Here is a 22915-nt window from a genome sequence, read left to right as displayed (position 1 = left end):
GGGGCATTTTTTTTCTGCTGCAGCTCCCTTCTTTTAATGGTCACAGCTTCTAATACAGCTGGTGGCAGTTGAAGGATGGAACTGAGCATGTGTGACCATGCTCATCCAGCTTAGGTGGTGGGCGTGCAGATTACAAATTAGACACCATGGGGTGCCAGTAAAATGAAGTAAAGAGAATATATCACATCTAGAGTATTAATGTAACAGAAACTAAACTACAAAAGTGCTTAATTATATTAAAATAAAATGTAATGCTAGTACAACCTAACATATAGAAACATAGACTGTGTCGGCAGATAAGAACCATTTGGCCCATCTAGTCTGCCCAATATACTGAATACTATGGATAGCCCCTGGGCCTATCTTATATGAAGGATGGCCTTATGCCTATCCCATGCATGCTTAAACTCCTTCACTGTATTTGCAGCTACCACTTCTGCAGGAAGGCTATTCCATGCATCCACTACTCTCTCAGTAAAGTAATACTTTCTGATATTACTTTTAAACCTTTGCCCCTCTAATTTAAAACTATGTCCTCTTGTAGCAGTTTTTCTTCTTTTAAATATTCTCTCCTCTTTTACCTTGTTGATTCCCTTTATGTATTTAAAAGTTTCTATCATATCCCCTCTGTCTCGTCTTTCTTCCAAACTTACATGTTAAGGTCCTGTAATCTTTCCTGGTAGGTTTTATCCTGCAATCCATGTACTAGTTTAGTAGCTCTTCTCTGAACTCTCTCCAAAGTATCAATATCCTTCTGGAGATATGGTCTCCACTACTGCGCACAATACTCCAAATGAGGTCTCACCAGTGCTCAGTAGAGCGGCATGAGCACCTCCCTCTTTCTACTGGTAATGCCTCTCCCTATACACACAAGCATTCTGCTAGCATTTCCTGCTGCTCTATGACATTGTCTGCCTACCTTTAAGTCTTCTGAAATAATGACCCCTAAATCCCTTTCCTCAGACACTCAGGTTAGGACTGTATCACTGATTGTATATTCTGCTCTTGGGTTTTTACGCCCCGGGTGCATTATCTTGCACTTATCAACATTACATTTTAGTTGCCAGATTTTTGACCATTCCTCTAGTTTTCCTAAATCCTTTTCCATTTGGTGTATCCCTCCAAGAACATCAACTCTGTTACAAATCTTTGCGTCATCAGCAAAAAGACACACCTTACCATCGAGGCCTTCTGCAATTTCGCTGATAAAGATATTAAACAATATGGGTCCCAGAACAGAACCCTGAGGTACCCCACTGGTAACAAGACCATGGTCTGAATATACTCCATTGACTACAACCCTCTATTGTCTGTCCCTCAGCCACTGCCTAATCCATTTAACAATATGGGAGTCCACGCACAAAGACTGCAATTTATTGATAAGCCTTCTATGTGGGACAGTATCAAAAGCCTTACTAAGGTCCAGATAAGCAATGTCTACCGCACCTCCACCATCTATTATTTTAGTCACCCAATCAAAAAAATCAATAAGATTAGTTTGACATGATCTCCCTAACGTAAACCCATGCTGTTTTTCATCTTTCAATTCATGGGATTTTAGATGTTCCACAATCCTCTCCTTAAGTATGGTTTCCATTAATTTCCCCACTATTGATGTCAGGCTTACTGGCCTATAGTTGCCCGATTCCTCCCTACTACCTTTCTTGTGAATGGGCACAACATTTGCCAATTTCCAATCTTCTGGGACGACTCCTGTTGCCAGTGATTGGTTAAATAAATCTGTTAATGGTTTTGCTAGTTCGCCGCTGAGCTCTTTTAATAGCTTTGGGTGTATCCCATCAGGCCCCTGTGACTTATTTGTATTAATTTTAGACAGCTGACTTAGAACCTCTTCCTCTGTAAAGACACATGCATCAAAAGATTCATTAGTCTTCTTTCCTAACTGAGGTCCTTTTCCTTCATTTTCGTTTGTAAAAACGTAACAGAAGTATTCATATTTATCTTCTTCCATATACCTTCCTTCTTTTGTTTTTAATTTGGTAATTCCTTGTTTTAGCTTCCTTTTTTCATTTATGTATCTGAAGAATGTCTTATCGCCTTTTTTCACTGACTGAGCTAATTTCTCTTCTGCCTGTGCTTTAGAAGCTCTTATAACTTGTTTGGCCTCTCTCTGCCTAAACTTATAAATTATCCTGTCATCCTCGTTTTGTTTTGTTTTATAATTACTAAATGCTATCTTTTTGTTTTTTAATGATTTTAGCCACTTCTGCTGAGTACCACAGTGGTCTCTTCATTTTTTTGCTTTTACTGACAAGCCTAATGCAATTTTCTGTTGCCTTCAATAGTGCCACTTTTAAGTAGTCCCATTTCTCCTGGACTCCCGGACTCCTGAAACTGTTCCAATCTGATAGGGACTTGTATACTACTAATCTAATTTTAGAAAAGTCAGTTTTTCAAAAAAACTGGTGTGACTCACTGTACTTATAGTAAACCACACTGACTGGTGATCACTAGATCCCAAGCTTTCCCCTACAGTAATATCAGATATCAAATTCCCATTTGTGAATACTAAATCTAAAATGGCCTCCTTCCGGGTTGGCTCCTCAACTACTTGCTATAGAGATAATCCCAGTAGGGCATTTAGAATATCTGTACTCCTGGCAGAACTAGCTATTTTGGTTTTCCAGTTTACATCAGGAAGATTAAAATCTCCCATAATGATAACTTCCCCCTTCAATGTCATTTTAGCTATTTCCTCAACTAGTAGATCATCTAATTCTTTGACTTGGCTAGGTGGTCTATATATCACACCTACACGAGTTACCTTATGATTATCAAGCTGCAAGGTAACTCAAACTGACTAAAAAATTGGTCTCGCTAACTTGTATCAAATTAGATTTCATGCTATCTTTCACATACAGGGCCACCCATCCCCCATTCTTGCCTTCTCTGTCTTTCCTATATAAAGAGAACCCTGGTGTTGTTATATCCCAGTCATTACTCCCATTGAACCACCTCTCAGTAACAGCCACTAAATCTATATTCTCAGATGCCATTATAGCCTCAAGTTCATTGATCTTATTCCTTAAACTGCGAGCATTTGTAGACAAGAATCTGAAAAGATATGGAAATGAGGGGGCACTCTCAAAAGGGATCACTTGATATAATCAAATATTTATTATAGTATTAAGAACAAACCCTTAAAAATCATTAAAACATACATAAAACAAATGTGCAAAACGTCACTGGTGATGCTCCTACCACCAACTCTGGATGTGGATAGGAGAATGCCAACAATATGTAACAATATGATGGCAAAATGAGTGTCCCAATAAGCGTTCTGTTCCACACAGGTGTAGGAATAGCACTAAAGCCAATGACGTAAAACAATAATGATACAATCACTGCCGGCCCTGTGGCACAGTCCTAGTGGAGCGATGATAGAGTTAATGTCCCTTTATCCGATATTCTGGACATACAGAGATGTAGGACAAGTTCAGTACTCACAATCTCTTGTCGCTTGCGATGTTCCGGTCTTACCCTTCTGGCTGACTCTCCGCAGCGCTGATTTTCCAGGCGGCCGTACACTCACAGCGTCCCGCGTAGTGTACACGGCCAAGACGTGGCGTCCCACGTGACCTGGTAGTCTAGGGTGCCGGCTGGACGCTGAAATGATGTCACTGGTATGCGACTTGAGCTCCGGTACAATGCCGGAGACGGATCTCGTATGTCAGTATCTTTCAAGTGAAGAGCTTTCTTGTTCTTTTCCAGAATCCACGCTCACTCTGTCTTTGCCAGACGCGTTTCAGGGTCATGCACCCCTTCCTCAGTTGCCAACTGAGTGAGTGGATTCTCACTCCTTATATGTGGGTTTTTGCCTTTCCCACAATCCCACTTTTCTGGGCTAATCCCAATACGTGGGATGGATTGTATTATTGCTTGCTTGTATCACTGTTTGCAGTATAAAACACATTTAAATGAAAGTTATGACCATAAATAACATCCCATACATTTATTACTAATAAAAACAGGTCTATGGAGAAGACTACACGGTCAGAATGACATTTTGGAGAGAACCGCATCAAAAACGCATCCAAAACGCAATCAGTGTGAACTGCGCCCTACATGCGTTTTCGATATTTTGATGCTTTACAGGGTCTTACAATGAAGCCTATCTACAGTCGTGGCCAAAAGTTTTGAGAATGACATAAATATTAGTTTTCACAAAGTTTGCTGCTAAACTGATTTTAGATCTTTGTTTCAGTTGTTTCTGTGATGTAGTGAAATATAATTACACGCACTTCATACATTTCAAAGGCTTTTATCGACAATTACATGACATTTTTGCAAAGAGTCAGTATTTGCAGTGTTGGCCCTTCTTTTTCAGGACCTCTGCAATTCGACTGGGCATGCTCTCAATCAGCTTATGGGCCAATTCCTGACTGATAGCAACCCATTCTTTCATAATCACTTCTTGGAGTTTGTCAGAATTAGTGGGTTTTTGTTTGTCCACCTGCCTCTTGAGGATTGACCACAAGTTCTCAATGGGATTAAGATCTGGGGAGTTTCCAGGCCATGGACCCAAAATGTCAACGTTTTGGTCCCCGAGCCACTTAGTTATCACTTTTGCCTTATGGCACGGTGCTCCATCGTGCTGGAAAATGCATTGTTCTTCACCAAACTGTTGTTGGATTGTTGGAAGAAGTTGCTGTTGGAGGGTGTTTTAGTACCATTCTTTATTCATGGCTGTGTTTTTGGGCAAAATTGTGAGTGAGCTTACTCCCTTGGATCAGAAGCAACCCCAGACATGAATGGTCTCAGGATGCTTTACTGTTGGCATGACACAGGACTGATGGTAGCGCTAACCTTTTCTTCTTCTGACAAGCCTTTTTCCAGATGCCCCAAACAATCGGAAAGAGGCTTCATCGGAGAATATGACTTTGCCCCAGTCCTCAGCAGTCCATTCACAATACTTTCTGCAGAAGATCAATCTGTCCCTGATGTTTTTTTTGGAGAGAAGTGGCTTCTTTGCTGCCCTTCTTGACACCAGGCCATCTTCCAAAAGTCTTCACCTCACTGTGCGTGCAGATGCGCTCACACCTGCCTGCTGCCATTCCTGAGCAACCTCTGCACTGGTGGCACTCCGATCCCGCAGCTGAATCCTCTTTAGGAGACGATCCTGGCGCTTGCTGGACTTTTTTGGACACCCTGAAGCCTTCTTAACAAGAATTGAACCTCTTTCCTTGAAGTTCTTGATGATCCTATAAATTGTTGATTGAGGTGCAATCTTAGTAGCCACAATATCCTTGCCTGTGAAGCCATTTCTATGCAACGCAATGATGGCTGCACGCGTTTCTTTGCAGGTCACCATGGTTAACAATGGAAGAACAATGATTTCAAGCATCACCCTCCTTTTAACATGTCAAGTCTGCCATTTTAACCCAATCAGCCTGACATAATGATCTCCAGCCTTGTGCTCGTCAACATTCTCACCTGAGTTAACAAGACGATTACTGAAATGATCTCAGCAGGTCCTTTAATGACAGCAATGAAATGCAGTGGAAAGTTTTTTTTGGGATTAAGTTAATTTTCATGGCAAAGAAGGACTATGCAATTCATCTGATTACTCTTCATAACATTCTGGAGTATATGCAAATTGCTATTATAAAAACCTAAGCAGCAACTTTTCCAATTTCCAATATTTATGTAATTCTCAAAACTTTTGGCCACGACTGTATTGTTTGGGTTTCTATGATATTGATATTGTTTGGGTTTCTATGATTATGGGGGGTCGTCCGGTGGAGATGGAACATCGCAGTTTGCCGACTATCGGTGCTGTGATCTCCCCTCCCTACGGGAAGGCTCCTCTTAAATACAATCAATGAATATGGCAAGAAAACCACCAATTGATACATGCCAAAATAATACATATAGATAGGCTTCATTGTAAGACCCTGTAAAGCATCAAAATATCGAAAACGCATGTAGGGCGCAGTTCACACTGATTGCGTTTTGGATGCGTTTTTGATGCGGTTCTCTCCAAAATGTCATTCTGACCGTGTAGTCTTCTCCATAGACCTGTTTTTATTAGTAATAAATGTATGGGATGTTATTTATGGTCATAACTTTCATTTAAATGTGTTTTATACTGCAAACAGTGATACAAGCAAGCAATAATACAATCCATCCCACGTATTGGGATTAGCCCAGAAAAGTGGGATTGTGGGAAAGGCAAAAACCCACATATAAGGAGTGAGAATCCACTCACTCAGTTGGCCACTGAGGAAGGGGTGCATGACCCTGAAACGCGTCTGGCAAAGACAGAGTGAGCGTGGATTCTGGAAAAGAACAAGAAAGCTCTTCACTTGAAAGATACTGACATACGAGATCCGTCTCCGGCATTGTACCGGAGCTCAAGTCGCATACCAGTGACGTCATTTCAGCGTCCAGCCGGCACCCTAGACTACCAGGTCACGTGGGACGCCACGTCTTGGCCGTGTACACTACGCGGGACGCTGTGAGTGTACGGCCGCCTGGAAAATCAGCGCTGCGGAGAGTCAGCCAGAAGGGTAAGACCGGAACATCGCAAGCGACAAGAGATTGTGAGTACTGAACTTGTCCTACATCTCTGTATGTCCAGAATATCGGATAAAGGGACATTAACTCTATCATCGCTCCACTAGGACTGTGCCACAGGGCCGGCAGTGATTGTATCATTATTGTTTTACGTCATTGGCTTTAGTGCTATTCCTACACCTGTGTGGAACAGAACGCTTATTGGGAAACTCATTTTGCCATCATATTGTTACATATTGTTGGCATTCTCCTATCCACATCCAGAGTTGGTGGTAGGAGCATCACCAGTGACGTTTTGCACATTTGTTTTATGTATGTTTTAATGATTTTTAAGGGTTTGTTCTTAATACTATAATAAATATTTGATTATATCAAGTGATCCCTTTTGAGAGTGCCCCCTCATTTCCATATTTTTTCATTCTCTCTTTTGGGTCCTGAGGGTAGGACCAGAGGGTGAGCACCTATCCATACGCTACAGGGGTGAGCCGCTGTACGCCTCACGTTTTTCTCAAGACAAGAATCTGAACTTGTCATTTCTTAACCTTTGTGCTACTGGCATCTTCTGGCATTGTTCCGGGGGGCAGTCGGACTGCTGGATTATCACTCTTTTGCCCCCCTTTCCTATATTAAATGCTCCTTAGCAAATACTTGGAACTGTTCACTGAGGACATTCGTTCCCTTGAGAGAAAGATGCAAACCATCTTTCTTGTACAGTTATTTTCCATTCCAACGAGAGCTAACATGAGACACAAAGCCAAACCCTTGGTTCAGACACCATTCACCAAGCCATACATTGAATTCCTTAATGCGCATCTTCCTGCCATGCTGAAGGTTATGCACAGGCAAAACTGCAGAGAATGAAACAGTTTTCCTGACTGCATCCACAATCAGTAAACAAGTATAACACTCTTACTAGTGTATACAATTATGCTGTATTTCCATGCTGCTTTAAAAATGGTAACCCGAAAACGAACCCTCTCATCATATTTTCCATGTTATTATTATTATTATTATTATTATTTATTATTAAAGCGCCATTCATTCCATAGCGCTGTACATATGATGAGCGGTGCACATACATAATACAGACAATTGCACTAATCATAAACAAGACAAGTTACAAACTGGTACAGAAGGAGAGAGGGCCCTGCCCGTGAGGGCTTACAATCTATATGGTATGGGTGAAGGACACAGTAGGTGCGAGTTAAGTTGGTCATGGCGGTATAGAGGCAGCGGGGTCACTGGTTGTAGGCTTGTCTGAAGAGGTGGGTTTTCAGGTTTCTTTTGAAGGATTCCAATGTAGGTGAGAGTCTGATATGTTGGGGTAGCGAGTTCCAGAGTATGGGGGATGCACGGGAGAAATCTTGGAGTCGATTGTGGGAAGAGGCAATAAGAGGAGAGGAGAGAAGGAGGTCTTGTGAGGATCGAAGAGTGCGTGTGGGGATGTATCTGGAAAGTAGCTCAGAGATGTAGGGAGGGGACAGGTTATGGACGGCCTTGTATGTATTTGTTAGTACTTTGAAGTGAATTCGCTGGGCAATGGGGAGCCAGTGAAGGGATTGGCAGAGGGGAGAGGCAGAGGAGTAATAGGGGGAGAGGTGGATTAGTCGGGCAGCAGAGTTGAGGATAGATTGGAGGGGTGCGAGAGTGCTAGATGGAAGGCCACAGAGGAGAATGTTGCAGTAGTCTAGGCGAGAGATAATGAGGGCATGTACAAGAATTTTCACAGATTCAAAGTTAAGGAAAGCACGGATGCGGGAGATGTTTTTGAGTTGGAGGCGGCAGGTGGTGGAAAGAGCTTGGATTTGCGGTCGGAAGGAAAGTGCAGAATCCAAGTGCAGAATGTGTTCAGACAAATATAATACACTACTCGCAAAAAGCTAGGGATATTTGGCTTGTGGGTGAAATTTCAGGATGAACTTAAAATGCACTCTAACCTTTACAGGTGAAATTAATGTGACCTTCTCTAAATTTCTGAATGCACATGTCCAACTGTTCAAGGGCCTCAGCTGCAAAATTCACAACAGGTGTTTGATCCATGAATCGCCCAATAAATTTCCTGGTTCAATTAGAATTGGTATTTAAACAGTCATTCTCATCATGTTGTTCCCATTTTAACCAAAAATAAGTAGAAAAAGCCACGGCACTCCAAATGGATCCAATTAACTTCTTTATTACACCTTGTGCAGCAACATTTCAACCAAACGGTCTTTATCAAGCTCCCAGTACACAAATGACATAGTGAACATTTAAATACCACCCCATGGCCTCGCATTGGTTACTGCTAAGCCCTACCCATTAACCCCCTACATATTTCCTAAAATATTATACGTATTTTAACATCACCATTATCCTTCTATTATAGCATACTCTTGCATACCGTGCCGCCATGCTGCAGGAGCCTCCGTCGGACCCTCTTCACTCAGATGTAGCCAAATATTCGCGCTCTGATCAGTGCATCATCGGCATCCCTGAGTTCAATCTGCGCGATGTCGTCACTTCCGCCCTTTCTATATGTGCTTCCGCCAGGTTATGTCCTATTGTCATGCGCCGGAGTTCCCGATCACATGACTCCACCACTCCAGTGACGTAATGTCACCTGATCCTGCCTCGATCTCACGGCATCACCTATTTAGTAGCATAATATCACCTGACCATCAGTTACCATGCTACAGGACGCTAAAGCCCAGTGATGTCAGATACTAGGACAACCTCTAAGCGGGATCTCTCGATTACGTGATGCGGGCTGCCTGGTGCACACCACAAAGAGAATATTATATTCCAAAAACCATATATTTGATATATTTAATATTGTACACAAGGTACTGCATCGGAGGGATCAATCATGACATCCTTTTAGGGGTACATTCATCACAACTTGATTTCTATATAGCAATAGGGTGAATTACATGGTGTTATTTAAATTGCTGTTTAGCGAGTCTCCCACCATTCATCAAGTGGCTGGTACATAGAGCAAATGTTCCGGGGGTGATTAGCCCTCAATCCACATGCTCATCCAGTCCTATAATCACATTCATCCATAGGGGAGTTTAGGGGAGTGGGGGGCTACACTCCAATGACTGGATAAGCCCTCCTCATTCCCTTATTCCCTCTTTACATTTGTGGTTAGATCCGCTATATCATTATCCAGCTCTGGCACCATTTCACTCCATTCACATTAGTCTTATCCCCAAGATATCAGTAATAGATCCCTATGACTACAGTCACCATGCACTACATTCATTGTTTCTGGTGCAGACCTAGGCAACCTCGCATCCCCTTCAAGAGACTTACATAATAGGTTCTCTTACTCCGCTAATTATCTGTGGATCTCTCTTTTAAAGTTATCGTTAGAAGGTCCAGATACGGTTCTCCCACAGCATGTGCACAGCTGCATCTAGAGATAAGGATAAAAACTAAAAAGATAAACAAATTACATAAAAATGGAGATGTAAACTAGAGGGTTAAATATTATACATATAAAAAACACGGCTACTTAGCCTAGTGTTTAGGTTATATTAACGCACATCTTAATCAAGGGTTCAGAAAAAGGAGCCAACCTTGAATTCCCTATTCAGGCCCTTTGGCTCCATGGTCTCCAATTCATAGATCCACCTCAGCTTTTTCTTCTTTAACAGCTTTTCCCTGTCTTCACCCCTCTTCAAAATAGGGACACTATCAATGATCCTATATCTTAACTGAGAGACATTGTGCCTATGTCTCCAAAAGTGTTCAGGTACCGGTAACTCAGCCTCTTCTTCACATTCCTGGTTTTGTTGACTCTCTTTTTTAGCTAATAGTTTACGTATTGTGTACCCACAGTTGATTTGATTAAACAAAAATGGGAAATAGAACAGAAACAGCTTATTAATACCGAACTACACCTATCCACATAAAGGGAATACTACAAGGCTGAACGCATACCGAGATGGCTAAGGACGCATTTAAGACCAATTTTGTTCCCGAATAACCCTGAGTTCCTGACCAAATTTACGTTTTTAGCTAACAAAACCAGGAATGTGAAGAAGAGGCTGAGTTACCGGTACCTGAACACTTTTGGAGACATAGGCACAATGTCTCTCAGTTAAGATATAGGATCATTGATAGTGTCCCTATTTTGAAGAGGGGTGGAGACCGGGAAAAGCTGTTAAAGAAGAAAGAGCTGAGGTGGATCTATGAATTGGAGACCATGGAGCCAAAGGGCCTGAATAGGGAATTCAAGGTTGGCTCCCTTTTCTGAACCCTTGATTAAGATGTGCGTTAATATAACCTAAACACTAGGCTAAGTAGCCGTGTTTTTTATATGTATAATATTTAGCCCTCTAGATTACATCTCCATTTTTATGTAATTTGTTTATCTTTTTATTTTTTATCCTTATCTCTAGATGCAGCTGTGCACATGCTGTGGGAGAACCGTATCTGGACCTTCTAACGATAACTTTAAAAGAGAGATCCACAGCTAATTAGCGGAGTAAGAGAACCTATTATGTAAGTCTCTTGAAGGGCATGCGAGGTTGCCTAGGTCTGCACCAGAAACAATGAATGTAGTGCATGGTGACTGTAGTCATAGGGATCTATTACTGATATCTTGGGGATAAGACTATTGTGAATGGAGTGAAATGGTGCCAGAGCTGGATAATGATATAGCGGATCTAACCACAAATGTAAAGAGGGAATAAGGGAATGAGGAGGGCTTATCCAGTCATTGGAGTGTAGCCCCCCACTCCCCTAAACTCCCCTATGGATGAATGTGATTATAGGACTGGATGAGCATGTGGACTGAGGGCTAATCACCCCCGGAACATTTGCTCTATGTACCAGCCACTTGATGAATGGTGGGAGACCCGCTAAACAGCAATTTAAATAACACCATGTAATTCACCCTATTGCTATATAGAAATCAAGTTGTGATGAATGTACCCCTAAAAGGATGTCATGATTGATCCCTCCGATGCAGTACCTTGTGTACAATATTAAATATATCAAATATATGGTTTTTGGAATATAATATTCTCTTTGTGGTGTGCACCAGGCAGCCCGCATCACGTAATCGAGAGATCCCGCTTAGAGGTTGTCCTAGTATCTGACATCACTGGTCTTTAGCGTCCTGTAGCATGGTAACTGATGGTCAGGTGATATTATGCTACTAAATAGGTGATGCCGTGAGATCGAGGCAGGATCAGGTGACATTACGTCACTGGAGTGGTGGAGTCATGTGATCGGGAACTCCGGCGCATGGCAATAGGACATAACCTGGCGGAAGCACATATAGAAGGGCGGAAGTGACGACATCGCGCATGTGCAGATTGAACTCAGGGACGCCGATGATGCACTGATCAGCGCGCAAATATTTGGCTACACCTGAGCGAAGAGGGTCCGACGGAGGCTCCTGCAGCATGGCGGCACGGTATGCAAAAGTATGCTATAAGAGAAGGATAATGGTGATGTTAAAATACGTATAATATTTTAGGAAGTATGTAGGGGGTTAATGGGTAGGGCTTAGCAGTAACCAATGCGAGGCCATGGGGTGGTATTTAAATGTTCACTATGTCATTTGTGTACTGGGAGCTTGATAAAGACCGTTTGGTTGAAACGTTGCTGCACAAGGTGTAATAAAGAAGTTAATTGGATCCATTTGGAGTGCCGTGGCTTTTTCTACTTATTTTTTGCTATTACGGGAACCCCTGGACCAGGATCCAACGCTACGGGCACCACCACATACTGGAATTACTGCAACAACAGTGAGTAGTGCTGACCTATCTGCTATATAATGTTCACATTTTAACATCATAAGACCAAAACGACACCTAACAACTGATCAACAGTACCTTGCCATTGTGAGGCTTCAAGCAGGATGTTCTCAGGCGATAGTGGCAACTGAGCTTTACATCAGCGTGGTCTGCGTTCTCAACGACCTGTAAGGGTACCTGACCACACCACCAGGCACAGGCATCATTGTCTTGCATGAGCCAGGGAGCATCTACGCTGGATGAGAGACCAGTGTGCCTCTGTGCTGTTAACTGATGAATTTCAATTCACACTGAGCAGAAATGATGGCCACCAATGAAGGAGAGTGCTATGCATCAGCTACTGTTGTCACCAGACGAGCCTTTGGTGGTGATGGTGTTACATTGTGGGCAGGTGTATCTTGTTAATATAGAACTGCCCTACACTTTGTAATTTGTACAGTGACAAGCCCATAAGACTTGAATAACATAATCAATCCAGCCATTGTGCCTCTGCATGAACAACACAGGCCTAATTTCATCTTCATGGACAACAATGCGCCAGCTTATCAAGGTTGCATCATTAGGGAACTGCTGCTGGAGACTGGGGTACCTCAAATGGAGTGGCCTGCACTTTCTCCAGACCTGAATCCCATTGAAAACCTACAGGATCAGCTGAGTCACCGTGTAGAGGCTTGTAACTCTGTACCCCAGAACCTCAATGACCTGAGGACCACCATGCCTCAACAGACATTATGCTGACTTGTGAACAGCATGAGACATCGTTGTCAAGCTGTATTTGATGCTCAAGGCCACATGACAAGTTTTTGAGACATTGCGTAACGGAACAGCTGGCCTCTAATAGAACAATCCTATCCTTGTCCGTAATGCAGAAAATAATAGGACATGTTCTATTTTTTTGCGGAACGGAAATACAGACATACAGAAACGGAATGCACACAAAGTAACTTCCGTTTTTTTTGTGGACCCATTGAAATTAAGCAACCGACACGGAAAGAAAATACGTTCGTGTGCATGAGCCCTTAGGATGATTACCATTTTCATTTGCTGCAGTCTGGTCAATCTCACTCTAGAAACCTGCTTGATCACATTATTCTTACCGCTTCTCCTTCCTTTCCTCCTTCTAGTTAGTGCATTTCTGTCCTCTAGCAAACAGCAGAGACTTTATTTGCCAGCAAGATCTATCTACCTATCTATCTATATCCGTATCTATCTATCTCTGCTCTAAAGGGCTGTAGTAGCGCTATTTTCCTCCTATTCTGACCCGTATTGAAACAAATGGAGTATGCAGGCTTAAAGGGATAGCAAGCTTAAAGGGTATTTTACACACTATAAAAAGTTACCTGTCCACAGAAGCTATAGCTCTATCCCATATGGGTGACTTAGAGTGGCAGCATGCATGCTTGACTGCAGTTCTGGTGAGGAAGAAGAGAGGACTTCATAGTTTTGAACAAGTGATTGATAGGGGTTCCAGTGGTCTAACACACTTATAGCTCTGGATATTTTTGGATATTTTAAAGAAAACTTATTTACAGTAAGCTCAAATAAGAAGGGACATTTCAAACATGGAAACTGAATAACCACAAGTGAGAACCAGGGGTTTAACCAATAGGTGCAATAAAGTAGGAATCAGCAACAGTGGTATTGAAATAATGCAGCAAAGCATTAGGTTTAATATATTTAAATTAGAGTTACAGTGAATATGCCTTCCTGAAACTGCTGTCCCACTTAAGGACAGCATATTATGGGAACAGGTCAGTTGCACCATTAGCCGGACTTATACAAAAACTTTAATGTTATTTCAAAAATAGAAGGTAATAAGGCCTTCCTTATCTAAATATATTCGTAGGACAGCGACAAAATAATGTATCCAAGAGAGGTTTAGTATCTAGGTGAAGAAGAAAATTTACACTGCAACCAGTTCCAGTTATTTACCATAATTCAGCATTCAGGTTGTGAAAGGGTATCAAAAATAGTATAAGACTACTTTTACACTAGTGTTGTGAGATCTGACAGACTGTTCTGGCAGGGAAAATCCTGCTGGGTCACTCTGGATCCAGTTTTACCAAAAGCCACTGCATTCCCGTGTGGCCCTGTTAAATTATAATTTGGGCCAGCCAGGGGTGCACCTAGCCTTTTAGCTGCCTGAAGCAAAAATTTAAACAGTACCCCGCTACCCCCAATACCTATACCAAATTCTCAACCTAACCCCTTCCCTCCTAACATTACATATATAACTATAAAACATACAGGGTAATACAGCACCCCATACCTCTTACATCCAGTGACATCTCCTCTGATGTAGACTTTCTCTCTCCTCATCTTCTCCATTCAGACCAGACCACCAGGATGATTTGTCACCTCTCGTCTCTGCAGTTTGACAAAAAGAAATCTTAGTTTCCTTGTCCATTATCCTCCCACCTTCTGGACAAATCATCCTACCACCTCCAATACTGTGCCTGTTATACCCCTATTCCTCTATATATTGCCCCGATTAAATGCCCCCATAGTGCCCCTCTTCCCCACTTCTCCATAGTGTCCCCATAATGTGCCAGTATGAAGTGCCCTCAGCAGATGCCCCCATAGTGCTTCTCTTCCCCCTATCTCATAGTGCCCCTATAATGTGCTTGTATAAAGTCCCCCATATAATGCCCCCAAGCAAATGCCCCCATAGTGTTTCTCTCCCCCCTTCTCTATAGTGCCCCCATATTGTGCCAGTATAAAGTGCCTTCAGTAGATGCCACCATAGTGCTGTTCTCTCTTCCTTATAATGCCCCTCATAATGTGCCAGTAAAAAAATGCCCCTTTTTAGTCCCCCCCAGATGCCCCCATAGTGTTCCTCTCCTGCATTGTGCCAAATAAAAAAATGAACACTAATACTTACGCTGCTGTCAGCGATGCGATGCAGGCCTCTTCTGACCTGTGTCCCGCGTAGTACGCTGGTCGGCTCTGGAGGCATGATGATAATGACATCATCATGTCTCCTGTGTAGGCCTCTGATAGGCTTCAGGCCTAGTGCCTGCAGCCTATTAGAGGAATGGGGAAGGTAGCATCCAACTATATCACTGTCCTGATGACGGTTGGATATAAACAGATGAGTGCTTCCACAATGGAAGTGTTCATTTCTCATGGCCCTGCTGCTGCCACCCCCCACTTATCTCCAGGGCCACTCCACCCGAGACAATTGGCTCACCTCGCATAATTGTCAGTGCGGCCCTGGGGCCAGCAGAGATCTGGCCGCAACCCTGCAAATATGTTGATAATCAGCTGGACGAAAACTTCTGCCAGAACAGCCTGCTGGATCTCACAACGCCAGCATGAACTTAGCCTAATAGAGCATTTGCCCAGAGATGCTGTACATTTGATACTACTATAGTAGAAAGGAATTGGATTCTTGATGTAAATATATAAACTGTGCAAATTTAAGAAGCATCAGTCTCAAAAGAAGAACATACATAGACTTAAAGAATGCCAACATGGTCTTCTGTCCTCTTAAGGTGGGATCTCACTACCGTTATGCCATTCCATTATAGGTTCCATTTATAACGGAATGGCCAGATGGAATGCAAAATGGAAGCCTTTAAGAGGCATTTCGTTTTGCTCCGTCCTAATAGAAGTCTATTGGAAGGCGTAACGGAAACCAGACGGATCCGTTATGCTTGCCCATAGACTTAAATTAGGACGGAGAAAAATGTAATGCCTCTTAAAGGCTTTCGTCTTGCATTCCGTCTGGCCATTCCGTTATATATTCCGTTATAAACGGAACCTATAACGGAATGGCATAGCAGTAATGTGAACCCACCCTTAAAGAAATGTCAATATGTTCATGTTTGTGTTTACGTGTATGTAGATCTATGTTGTTGGGATACTGTAAGCAATAGCTACAGTAGAAAAACTCATACAGTTAATAAATAGGTTACAAATAAAAGAAGATTTACTGATGATATGCAAATCAATGAAGAATATAACGCCAGCATGAGTTTTCTGACTTTCATCTACACATGCTGTTATAATATAAAGCAAATAGTTTCTCTCCTAGAAATATGTATAATATTGTTGTCAAGAGTCTGAATCCTCATAGAAGAAAAAAATAAACACAGCTATAATTTAAGGTGCCGCACCCTGTTAAACCATTTTGAGTATGGATGAAACTTGTTGTGGACACATCCCTCAAGGCAAAAGAGCTATCAAGGGTTTAACCTGCCATTCAGTCACAGCTCTGGGAACCAGCAAGTGGACTCAAAGAAACACTGATCTTGTTCATTTCTAATTATTCCTGCTGAAACAAGTCTAAGAAACTGACTGACTTTGACTCCTCCCAAGCTGCAATAATTATCTTCTTAATACAAGAAATGTATATATAGCACTTGAGCAATCTGTATTTGAGCGTAAGGCATCTAAATTGCTGGGAAGGCTTTGTCAGTAATCTAAAAAGATGACAACATGCATCCACCCAATATAATTTACTTGTCGAAGAAAACAGATATAGGTTCCATTTGTGCTTCGACATACGTAAAACTGCATCTTTAACTGATGATAAAAATAATGATAATAATCTTTATTTATATACTGCCACTATATAGCAAAGCTCTTTAAAATTCAGAAGGTACATGTATAAAACAAAATAGATACCACAGAATTACAGGTTAATATACAATTTAAATGCTAGGAGGAAGGGCCTTGCTCGCTAGAGCTTACAATCTATGAGGAAATGGGAGTGATGCAAATTGTAAAATACCTAAGCTAAAAAATAAAAATCATAATTTGGGGAAGAAAATATGTATTCCCTCGATCTTCACAGTACCCCTGATGGTGGGGATAGACTTTGCCGAGGGGAACACCAGGTTGCTAGTACCTCTTGAGGAGGATAGGCACACGAGGCAGCTGGTCCAGGCGGACCAGGAGGTACTTGAGAAAGGTACCAGAGGTAAGGGCGTTGTCAGCAGGCTGAGTCATTACCAGGAGCAACAGTGCAGGACCAAAGGATGAGGCGGAGGTGAAGTCAGCCAGGCAATAGGTCAGGGCAGCCGGCACAGGTACAGGTCAGGCAATCTGGATCGGCAACAGGAGAGTCAAGGCAAGCAGGCAGGGATCAAACAAGTAGCAGAGTCCAGGAACATAAGTACGAGTCAGGAACACAGGCAGATATCAGGAACCTTAGCAGGACACAAGGACCTTGACACTGAGGCATCTGCGAAAGGGGCTGAGCCACTTTTATATGTGCAAGAGGGCTAGGGTTGGTTGCGGAGGTCACATGATCCAACGCATAAAACACAGGAAGTGACGCACGCCGGCCCTTAAGGAAATGCTGCAGGAAACAAGCAGCAAGCATGCTGTGGCCAGGGCTGAAAGTAAACACTGGCAGCAGATCACCGCTGAACACGGCGCCCGGGACCGCGGCGGAAAGCAGAGGAACAGCGACGCACAGCAGCCCCTGTTACAGTTGCATTACACTAAATTACAAGAATTGTTGAGAATCTCTTGAGAATCACTGTTTATTTGAGCTTGGTAAGAAACCAAACTGGTGACGTTATTGCTCTTTTCAAATAAAGATGTTTGCACCCAACAATATTTTGCCTTACAAGGCAATATCCATTTTTGCCTGATGTATTTGGATAACAATTTTCCAGCATTACAAATATTCAGATAAATAATTGTGATAAAAATACTACTGTTTTCACAGCTTTGTTAAACAAGAAAGAAAAAACGAAGCCAAGATTTAATTAAAATGAAAATTGTATTATACGCTTGCCCCATTGTATTTATTTTACATTTCATTGTTATATCAAAAATGTATAGCTTTAACATTAGCTTCAAAGTACGACAAAGATAGACAAAGAAACAAAAAAGTTTTTGGTTACTAAGAAAATAAATATTATTAAAGAGAATTCTAGGGAAAAAGTGATATGATTACTATTAATTGGCCTTTTTCACCACCTTAATGTGAGGCGGTTTGAAATTTTTATGCTAATATAGTATTTATATTTTCCATGTATGAAACCAGTTATATTATTATTATTATTCACTATTATACACTGAAAAAAACAACACCTGGAAAACTTAATGCTATTCAGCTGAGATTGACAAAGTTTAAACTGCTAGTGGTGCCTGGTCAATGATCACACAACCCTTTATTTTTGGTTCTGCAGCAGGATATATTTTGAAGCAGGGTCACATTAATATTGGGTGGAATCTCCCATTGCTGTGATGCAGACTGCTACAGATGCTTGATATCCATGGTATGTCATTCCAAGATCTGTCAATTTAAAGTTGTAGTTCAGCCAAGGTGGTTTTTGGCTGCCATGCATAGGAGATCCCTTGCTCCATCCAGTCCAAGACATTCTCACTGGGAGAGATATTTGGCTATCGAGTAGGCCAGGGGAGCTGCACGAGGGCTGGAGAGCACTTACTGCCATAATGCATAGTGCAAAGAAACACAGGACCAACACCAGGTGTCATGGTGTGAGGTACTATTACCTACCATGCTGCCTCCATCTGGTATTCATGGAGAGAACATTGATCAGCCTTAAATATGCCAAGAACACCATGGAACCAGTTATAATGCTTTTTTTTTTACTCAGTTAGAGGACGAGGTGTTCCAACAAGATAACGCCCACATGCACATGCTACGCAACATGCTCTTCAGGGAATCCAGCAGCTTTCTTGGCCAGCTAGATTGCCAAATTTCTCCCCATCCAGAATGTCTGGAACTTGAATGGCCGATGGATAACTTTTCTGAGTCTCGGAGAAGTGAAGGGAAAATAAAGGTTTTTCAGTTGGGCAGCACTTCAAGCATGGACTTTGATTTTAATAAATGCTAACAATTGGAAATTCTTTTAATGTACGTTCTGGTCAACTTTACTTGTGATTTGGAAATAACAAAGCTGATGATTGTTTATTGATAAAGAGCCTTCATTTTGATGATTTTTAACATTTATAGGTAATGTATTTATAACTAACACAAGTATAAAAGCAATGCAGCATACAATTCTGAATGAAATCGGACAAACATAGTGCCACTATATAAATTAACCACTTAAGGGCCACAGGTTTATACCCCCCTAGTGACCAGGCCCTTTTTTACAAATCGGCACTAAACAAATTTAACGGTTTATTGCTCGGTCATGCAACTTGGCACCCAAATGAATTTTACCTCCTTTTCTTCTCACAAATACAGCTTTCTTTTGGTGGTATTTTTCTGCTAAGATTTTTCGTTTTTCCGATATTAATCAAAAAAGGCAGCAATTTTCTCAAAAAAAGTGTATTTTTAACTTTCTCTTGTTAAATTGTTCAAATATAATTACATTTCCATACAAGTTTGTGTCAGAATTTATTGTGCTACATGTCTTTGTTAAAAAAAAATCCAATAAGTGTATATTTATTGGTTTGCGCAAAAGTTATAGCATTTACAAACTATGGTACAAAAATGTGAATTTCCCCATTTTGAAGCAGCTCTGACATTCTGAGCACCTGTCATGTTTCTTGAAGTGCTAGAATGCCAGGATAGTATAAATACCCCCCAAATGACCCCATTTTAGAAAGAAGACACCCCAAAGTATTCGCGGAGGGGCATGGTGAGTTCATGTATGATTTAATTTTTTTTCACAAGTTAGCGGAAAATGACACTTTCTGAGAAAAAGAAATAATAAAGTTTTCATTTCTGCTAACTTCTGGCAAAAAAAATAAAAAATTTCCCACGGACTCACTATGCCCCTCAGTGAATACCTTGGGGTGTCTACTTTCCGAAATGGGGTCATTTGTGGGGTGTGTTTACTGTTCTGGCATTTTGGGCGGGGCTAAATTGTGAGCAACCCTGTAAAGCCTAAAGGTACTAGTTGGACTTTCGGCCCCTTTACGCACCTAGGCTGCAGAAAAGTGTCACACATGTGGTATCGCCGAACTCAGGAGAAGTAGGGCACTGTGTTTTGGGGTGTATTTTTACATATACCCATGCTGGGTGAGAGAAATATCTCTGTAAATTGACAACTTTGTATAAAAATGTTTTAAAAGTTGTCATTTACAGAGATATTTATCACACACAGTATGGTATATGTAAAAATACACCCCAAAACACCTTGCCCTACTTTTCATGAGTACGGCGATACCACATGTGTGACACTTTTTTGCAGCCAAGATGCGCAAAGGGGCCGAAAGTCCAACGAGTACCTTTTAGGAGTGCATTTTTAGGCATTTGGATTCCAGACTTCTTCTTACGCTTTAGGTCCCTTAAGTTCCAGGGCAGTATAAATACCCCACATGTGACCACATTTTGAAAGAAGACACCCCAAGGTATTCCGTGAGGGGCATGGCGAGTTCATAGAAGATTTTTTTTTTTGGCACAAGTTAGCGGAAATTGATTTTTTTGTTGTTTTTTCTCACAAAGTCTCCCTTTCCGCTAACTTGTGACAAAAAGTTCAATCTTTCATGGACTCAATATGCCCCTCAGCGAATACCTTGGGGTGTCTTCTTTCCAAAATGGGGTCATTTGTGGGGTTTTTGTACTGCCAGGGCATTTGAGGGTCTCCGCAATCATTACATGTATAGCCAGCATTAGGAGTTTCTGCTATTCTCCTTAGGCCTCATGCACACGACCGTTGTTTGGGTCCGCATCCGAGCCGCCATTCATTACAATGGGGCCGCAAAAGATGCGGTCAGCACTCCGTGTGCTGTCCGCATCCATGGCTCCGTTCCGCGGCCCCGCTAAAAAAATATAACATGTCCTATTAGGCATTTATATTAGGCATTTATATTGCCAGCGCCTGTTCCGTTCCGCAAATTGCGGAAGTCAACACGGGCGCCTTCCGTTTTTGCGGACCACAAAAAACGGCATGATCGTGTGCATGAGGCCTTATATTGAGCGTACGGGTAATGAGATTTATTTTTTTCGTTCAGCTTCTGGGCTGAAAGAAAAGATGAACGGCACAGATTTCTTCATTCGCATCGATCAATGTGGATGAAAAAATCTCTGCCAAAAAATGTGCAAAAAAAAAAAAAAAGCTGCGATCGCTAATAAAGATCCAAAAAGCTCAAAAGTGATCTTTATAGCACTGCAGCGATTTTACGGTGTTTTTGCAGTGATCAGAAAAAAAACATTTCTGTCACTGCGGTGGGGCGGACTGAACGCAAGTGTGCGCACAAGATCAGGCCTGATCGGGCAAACACTGCGTTTTTTGTAGAACCTAGTGCTTGAAATGCCACAAACCGCAAACCAATAAGAACGTCCTATGGATTCCTATAGTTGGTCACTTATACCAGTGGCTTATCTTTCATGCATACAGTCAGATGATAATCATTTGACTGTATGCATGAAAGATGAGCCACTGGTATAAGTGACCAACTATAGGCATCCATAGGACATTCTTATTGGTTTGCGGTTTGTGGCATTTCAAGCACTAGTAGGGACTATTCACTACAATATTTAAGAGACTTTTGGAACACATTGAACGCATCAAATAATCCCTGTTGTGGGTATAGGGCCACCACCCCGACACTAGTATTCATTATTTTTTAAATTATTGATACCAATTGTATTTTATTGTATTTTTTTTTATTTTGTGTGATATTTGTAATATGTGGGATTTTATGTAATCCATCGTATATAGAAGGTCTTACTGCACAAGTAATTCTCTTACAATAAATAAATATATTCCTTATATTCCTATGGTCCAAGTGTTGGGAGTGCTCACTCCTTTTTTCTATGTCCTATTCTTGTCCGCAATTGCGGACAAGAAAAGGCATTTTCTATATAGTTCTGGCAATGTGCGGATCCGCAAAATGCGGAAAGCACATTGCCAGTGTCTGTGTTTTGCGGATCCGCGGATTCGTGGATCCGCAAAACACATACGGACGTCTGAATGGATCCTTACAGGGGGGTGATCAATGACAGGGGGGTGATCAGGGAGTCTATATGGGGTGATCAGGGGTTAATAAGTGACAGGGGGGTGTAGTGTAGTGTGGTGCTTGGTGCTACTTACAGAGCTGCCTGTGTCCTCTGGTGGTCGATCCAAGCAAAAGGGACCACCAGAGGACCAGGTAGCAGGTATATTAGACTCTGTTAACAAAACAGCGTCTAATATACCTTTCTGGGGTTAAAAAAATCGCATCTACAGCCTGCCAGCGAATGATCACCGCTGGCAGGCTGTAGATCAACTTGTTTACCTTGTGATTCTGTGAGCGCGCGTTCACAGGAAATCTCGGGTCTCACGAGATGACGCCTTTCGGCGTTAGTGTGACCTGAGAGAGCCTCCGCACTCACGCCTTTCGGTGTTAGTGTGAAGGCAAGCGGTTAAGGTAGAGGCTTCTTCTGACACAATCTCCTAATTAGTGTTGAGTAGTGATGAGCGGCAGGGGTCATATTCGAATTCGCTATATTTTGCGAATATTTTGTAGAATATTCAGCGAATATTTGCGAATTCGAATATTCGTTATAATCTGCGATTTATTTACTAGAAAAATGTGAATTTTCGCAATGCAAATTTTTGTAATGCGAATCTTTGTAATGCGAATTTTTATTGCAAACTTTTTAATTGCCGAGCAAAAACATTATTCCTCCCTGCTTCTTGCTTATGGGCCAATGAGTCATAGCACTATATCGAATATATTTGTTTTTTCGAATATTCGTAATATTCTAA

This window comes from Bufo bufo, chromosome 2 (genome assembly GCF_905171765.1).
Source record: "Bufo bufo chromosome 2, aBufBuf1.1, whole genome shotgun sequence".
Classification (NCBI taxonomy): Eukaryota; Metazoa; Chordata; class Amphibia; order Anura; family Bufonidae; genus Bufo; species Bufo bufo.
The sequence above is the reverse complement of the archived record's forward strand: the minus strand, read 5'-3'. Positions refer to the sequence as shown.